Genomic DNA, 6,525 nt, shown 5'->3' with positions numbered 1-6,525 from the left:
CGGAGGCCTCCGGTACCGCCTCCGGTACCGCCGCGGGCGCAGCACCGGGGAGGGGCCGCCATGGGCGGCGACCCCCATCACGCAAGCCCGGGGATGAGGAGGCCGCGCCGGGCCCCTCCCCGCGGGCCCAGGCCGCAGCGGCGGCGCTCCGGCGGCCTTCGGCGGGGCAGCGGCGGCCCCGGGCGGGGAGCAGGGCGGGGAGGCGCCGGCCGCGTTCGAGGCGGAGCTCGGGGGAGCCTGGCTGGCTGCTGCAGGCGGAGGGCGGGCAGGGAGAGAGCCGCCCTCCCCTCTTTTCCTCCCGCCGGCCGGCAGCAGCCCGCAGAGGGACGCGGGCTCGGCGGGCTCCCGCAGTAAGTGCCTTGTTGGGGTTTCTGTCTGAACGGGGGGTTCGGAGCCGCGGCGGCAGCGGCGCGGGCGGGATGGAGGGAGCGGGGCCGCTCGGACACACGCCTGGAGCCTCGCGTTAAACGCCGCAGCTGCCTTTTATTACAAACGTGTATCAAACGCATCGTGCCCGCCTCCCCTCCACGTCTTGCCCTGTTGCCCAGAGAGGCTGCCCCATCCCTGGGAGTGTTCCAGGCCGGGCTGGACGGGGCTTGGAGCAGCCTGGTCCGGTGGACGCTGTCCCTGCCCACGGCAGGGCTGGGACTGGAGCATCTTTAAGGTCTCTTCCCACCCGAACCATTCTGGGATTTTATCATTCCGTGTGTAAGGCTCGAGAACAGCACGGCTAGATGGGATATTGGGAAGAAATCCTTCCCTGTGAGGATGAGAGGGCCTGGAATGGATTTCCCAGAGCGGCTGTGGCTGCCCCTGGATCCCTGGCAGTGCCCAAGGCCAGGTTGGACGCTGGGTTTGGGAGCAGCCTGGGACAGCAGAAGGTGTCTCTGCCATGGCAGGGGTGGGAATGGATGGGCTCTGAAGGGCCTTCCAGCCCAAACCACTCCATGATTCTATGATCTTACACAGCAGCTTTCACTACCGAGTGCTCTCAGCCTCCTGTTTTATTTAAGCTTTTGGATGGGGGGGGGGGGGGGGAAAGAAAAAAGAAAAAAAAGAAAAAAAAAACAAGAGAGTTGTGGCAGTTTTACGGAAGTGGTGCAGAGCCCCTGGCAGCTGCCCCGTGTGCGGATCATCCCTGTGCTCCCTGAGAATGTCCCACAACGAGAGGTCCAGCCCCAGTGTCTCCCTGTCCAGGACAGCTGCTGTCTGCCTGTGGGTTTCTATATATAATAAATAAGGAGGCTGCAGAGCTCATTAACTCTATTTTTTTTTTTCTTGGATGGAGTTGATAGAAACAATATCTCCCATTATCAAAAAAAACACCCTAAATTCTTGGTAAAAAAATAGTGCAGCTGTAGTTACACTGAACTTTGTAAAATGAAAGTAAGTTATTGCTTCCACTGAGCGTACTCGTGGGACCATTGCTCTGTGTCCTAAACTCCTCAGAGTTCTTACCTCTATTACACAGTCAGTAAGTGTTTTTAAGCCCGATTCTACAAGAAAAGGTGTAAATGGGTGTGTAGAGAGCTTGGGTTGAAAACCAGCCAGATTTACTCCCTACTTGACTTCCTCTCATGTTTCTGTGAACAGGTAGTGCAGGTCTACAGCTCCTTTCACCTGCTGCTGGGGAGCAGCAGCTCTCCTCCCCTCCAAAGCAGTTTTCTTTTCTTCCTGCTCCTTTCTACCCCTTTTTTCCCCTCACTTATTCATGGTTACAGTTCTTCAGGAGTTTTCAGTGATGAGCAGTGACTGAGTAGCCAGCAAAGACTTGGTCTGATATTTCGGGATCTTTCTGTGTTAATATGTAAAGCAAAGTCCAGTGTTGCCCTTTCAATAGCAATAACCAGAATATTATTAATTTTAACATTAGGCAATTAGCAGTTTACTTAGTCTGAAGTTGGATGGAAGTTTTGAGTAGACACAGGTTTGCGTAAAAAATTACTCACACCCCTTGTAATTGATAGCATTACTTTGGTTGTATATATATATGTATGGATTTACACTTTGTTTTGTTTAATTATGTGTGTGCCCGGGAGCACAGTAATAATAACAACTTTGTGAACTAGACCTTGCTGCATTATGTAGTATTTTCTTTAGAGATCCATTTCTACCTGCTGACTGTGCCTGACAGCAGTTTAGGAAGCTGGCTGGATGTGGTCAGTGCAGAGGCCATTCATGCAGAGGACAGCTCCTACAGGTTCCTTGCTGCTGCCTGCTTTGTCTCCACACAAGTCTCTGCAAGCTTTAGCGAATTTTTGAAAGAAATGTGCATTTCCGGCTGTCAGTTTGCAGTTGTGACTTTCACCTTCCACTTGCAGTCGATGGTTTCAAAACAGGCCTTGGCATTTCCAAGTAGCCAGCTCAGTTAGGCAGCGTCTTCCTTGTGCTGGTGCTTGTTTGTGTGCTGGCGAGCGGCACCTGGGGAGTTACTTTGCCTTTTTATGGGCGGTGTACCCTCAGTCCCAACCAGAGCTCTGCCAGCCCGGTTGTACAGATTAACTAAGCCGCTGGAAGTTCTTGGCCTCGTGGTTGTAGTTGGAACCTGCGTTTTTCCAGGGATTAGCTGTGTCATCGTGGGTGTGCTCCTGCAGTGGATGTGAGCACGAGGGTGCTGATCCCTGTCCTTGCCACCTGTGACCCACTGGGCGCACTTGGGAGAGTGGGACACCACGGCCAGGGTGGGAAATGGGAACAGGCTGGGCTCTGCTCCAGAGAAGGGCCTCAGGCTCGACCAGGGCAGCTCAGGGTGGGCAGCAGCAGGAATTTCCCCATGGAAAGGGAGCTCAGGGCTTGGAAGTGCCCAGGGAGGTTTGCAGTGCCCATCCCTGGAGGTGTCCCCGGAATTCCTGGAGGTGGCACTCAGAGCTCTGGGCTGGGGACAAGGTGGGGTTGGGCACAGCCTGGACTCCATGATCTTGGGGGGCTTTTCCAACCTCAGGGATTCTGGGGATTCTGTGAAATAAAGATTAAAGGGTGAAAAAAGAAAGCTGAAGCAGGTGGGACAGAAGTGGAAGATCACCCTTTAAGGAAGGAAGGGTTCCTGCACTTCCACTGCTCCATGGTCTCAGACAGGAGCCACTTGGGATAAACACTGCAGAGCACAGAGACCACAAAGCTGTTTGCAGCACCAGCTGTTGGGCTCTAGGGCTCCACTAATTACCTCTTGGTAACGTAGATGCAGCCTATTTCTTCCAAAAAGCTTCACTTTAGGAAACAGCTTTTATTACGTAAGGAACAGACAGTTAGTAATCAGACCTCTTCCACAACATCACAGTATTGATTTTGGAAACTTGCCATATCCCTAAATGGCTCTCTCTGAGCCAGGATCCTGAGCCAGCGTGTAGCTCTGTCTCCAGGGGTTTCCAGGTGAACTCACCCCGAATCACAACCAGATCCTGTGGATGGAGTCCAAAGTCTTGGCCTGGGCTGGTTTTATTTGCTATGCAAAGCTTCTCAAGTGAAGCATTGATTCTGATTTCAGAGTGATTCTGAATGCAGGCCCCTCCTCCAGGGTTAGATTTGCATGTGCTATCAGGTCTCAATCTGTATCCTAGTTTTATATCTAGGCTACTTCCTTGCCACACCTAAGTATTCACCTAATTTGTAGCTATTTTTTGAGCAGGTTCCTGTTTGTGTGTGCAGGTATATGTCCAGTCTTGTAAAAAGCAAAACACCTCGTTTTCTGATTCCTGCTGCTTGAGTCTTTGACTCGGGAGTGGAAGGAAAAGCATGGATAAAGTGCCAGCATTGGGATCAAGCTGAACCGGCAGACTGTCTGTTCAAATATCCACATTAAAAATGAGGGGAATGAAGAATATAAAAAAAAACTGGGAAAGAGCTATAAATTAACTGTATCTGACAAGAACGTTTCATTCTAGTGACAGTAATTGGCTTATAGTCATTGTATTGTGTGTGTGGTTGATGGCTGGTATTAACCCCCACCAACAGAGAAAGCAAGAGTGACTGTTTGAAAAGTTTAAGTTGAAACAACATTGGCACAAGAACACAAACGTATGGAAATCATCCTGCACGCATTAGTCAGTGATCAGGCTGGAGACCAGGCTTCCCACTCCTTCCAGGAGGGAATTAAAATACTTTCATCTAGAACTCCATAAATATACTGTGATGTTTGTATGCTAGGAAAGCTCAAAATACCTGTTGACATTGGTGTTTTTTGTATTCCTGTTAGTCCTTAGATAAAGTTCTTGCACTGTATTACTGCAGCCATCCCTGTCTGCCCCATTCCCAGAAACACGCTACTGTCTGTGGCAAGACTATTGCTATTGAAATTCCGGGAGGGATTTACACATTGGACTTTTCCCCTCATCATCTGTAAGTGGGAGCGTAAGGAAGCAGAAGAAAAATAAGTGGTTGGGCTAAAATGCAGGCACTCGAAAGAGGAGCCAAAAAAGTTTGTTCCTTGTGGGACAGAGTTTACAGCAGTTGTTGTGTCATCTGAAGCAGGGTGGGAACATCTCGGTGTCTGAGTACAGAAGGCAGATGAAGCAGTTGGAAGCAGCAGGGCCAAGAGGAGGAACGAGGGTAGGATACCTATCTTCTGCTTTGTTTCTCCTTTATTTTTGTGCCTGACAAGTGGTACAACTGCTTTTGGGCATGGGAGCCGAGCTGGTTGCTTGTGCTGGAGCGTGGGAAGGACTTTCCCCATATGGCAAAGTGCTGCTTGGCTTCCACTCACCAGCACAGGGTGGCCTGGGGGGATGGGGAGTTTAAATTCTTACACATCTGTGGGGCGAGCCTGTGAGCTGTCTGGATATCCCAGGTTGGTTGGAGAGGTGGCCTTGGATAATGACTTTCGTTGCCGTGCCCTAAGCTGTGTTTGAGAATCCAGAGTGGCCATGGGGGGCTCCAGGAAAGGCTCTGGAGGGTGGATGTGTCCGTGTTGGGACCCTCTGGAACCCTTCCTTGGGGTGTGTTGTTCCTCACATGAGATCTGCCGTGCAGGGGAAGCATCTCCAGCTTGGGTTGGTTTTAGCTTTAATCAGTTCCTTTCCAGCTGCCTCAGTTATGCTGGCCTGACATCCTGTGTAACATGCACCACTCCCAGCTTCTCAAAGGCGCACCAGAGGCAGCTTGCTAGGTGACCTGGTTATCAGGGTGCTGACTGGGCTATTTTCTGGTTACATCCCCTTTTTCTTGTTAGTTGGCCACTTCCTGCATTGACACAGCCTGAAACTTCCAGTGACAGACCGGTGCAGCTGTAAAGGCTGGAATTGCCCCAATCCCAGCCGTGGCCTCGCCGCTGCTGTCACCGTGGCCACCATGTGAGTGGTGCTGCGAGAGGGATGGGAGCCGGGTTAGAGGGAGCTGAGGGCAGGACTGCAGCTCCTTGGAGAGGCAGGAGCAGTGCAGGAGTCAGCTCAGCCCGGAGGGACGTCGGCCTGCGCCTCTCATCGTCCCAAACTTACCTGAGGAGCTTTGGGAAGGAAGGAATTAGACAATGCTGCTGCGCCAACGGCAGGTTATGCAAACTGTAGTGGAGATGATTATAAGTTTTCTATTTTTAAGCCTTTCATTGAGTGACTCACTTTATTAGATGTGTTCGTTTGCGATGGAATGCGAAGCACCCGGATTCCATGGCAATGGCCTCGTAAGGCACACGGATACACAACATAACAGATTGGGTTTCTCCTCCCGATTTCCCGGCGTGTGCGTCTCAGAGCCTGTCTGATGGCAGCACAGCTCTGCAGCCTCCATCCATCTGTCCCTCCACTTCTGCCGGAATTCTCATCCTGCTTCGCCCTCTAGCTCATGGCTCTGGGGCTCAACTCCCCACCATTCCCCTTCCTTCATTCCTTTTGTTCTTTCCCCCGGCTTTGGCCATGGGTTGCTCAGATCCAGCCCCATATCTTTGTAATTAGAAGGTACCTGAGTAGAGAAATGCTGGTGATTATGGCACTTCCCTTTCAGCCAGCTCTCCCTCGGGTGGGAGCGGGTTGCACAACTCCCAGTAACATCCAGACAATAGTCTGGCAGCTGGCTGGGCCGGGCATTACGGGAAGTAAGGAAGGCAGGTCAGTGCCAGGAGCTGTGCCAGCCTCGTGAGGGCTGCGGGTGGCAGAGGTTTGTCGTGGGGGACGCGGTGTTCAGAGGCATCTGCTGAGGACAGGTGTTGAAATGCCTTCTTTAAAAACCAGGGTGTAAGTGGTGCCTTGTAGGGTTTTGGGTTTTGAAATGTGGGGTTGGAAATGGAGACACCCTGTGTCCAACACTTTATAGAATATTCCAAAGAGCTCTGCAGAACTGAAACAAAACCGACATGCTGGACACAGCATAAGGAGAGCATTAACTGCAGGAGTGGAGCCCTCGCCTGTGACACAGCAGGTGCAGGGTCTGGTACCTGGGGAGGGTCACCTGGGGACCTCACCGAGGCAGGGAGCTGGTCACCAGCCTGGGACTGGAGGGGACACTCTGGAAGTGACTGCTGTGTGTTGCTGTTGTGCAAGTGAGTGTGACTGAGCTGCTGGGCAAGGAGTGCACCGAGGAGTTCCCACTGTGCCTGGG

General features: G+C 52.1%; 1 protein-coding gene across 2 annotated transcripts in view; it reads left to right on the top strand.

The window, feature by feature from the left end:
* The first annotated feature begins 219 nt into the window (after window positions 1-219).
* GPD2 (glycerol-3-phosphate dehydrogenase 2) overlaps window positions 220-6,525 on the top strand; it is a 47,270-nt gene continuing 40,964 nt past the window's right edge. Inside the window, exon 1 of one of the 2 annotated variants that reach the window (XM_040070041.2) lies at window positions 220-350. The gene's annotated coding sequence lies outside the window, so the exon portion shown is untranslated. Of the gene's footprint in view, window positions 351-645; window positions 665-6,525 lie in introns of those variants that run through there. The other variant, XM_058421382.1, reaches the window with a different exon arrangement.

Source organism: Hirundo rustica, chromosome 7 (genome assembly GCF_015227805.2).
Source record: "Hirundo rustica isolate bHirRus1 chromosome 7, bHirRus1.pri.v3, whole genome shotgun sequence".
NCBI classification, from domain to species: Eukaryota; Metazoa; Chordata; class Aves; order Passeriformes; family Hirundinidae; genus Hirundo; species Hirundo rustica.
The sequence above is the reverse complement of the archived record's forward strand: the minus strand, read 5'-3'. Positions and strand labels throughout refer to the sequence as shown.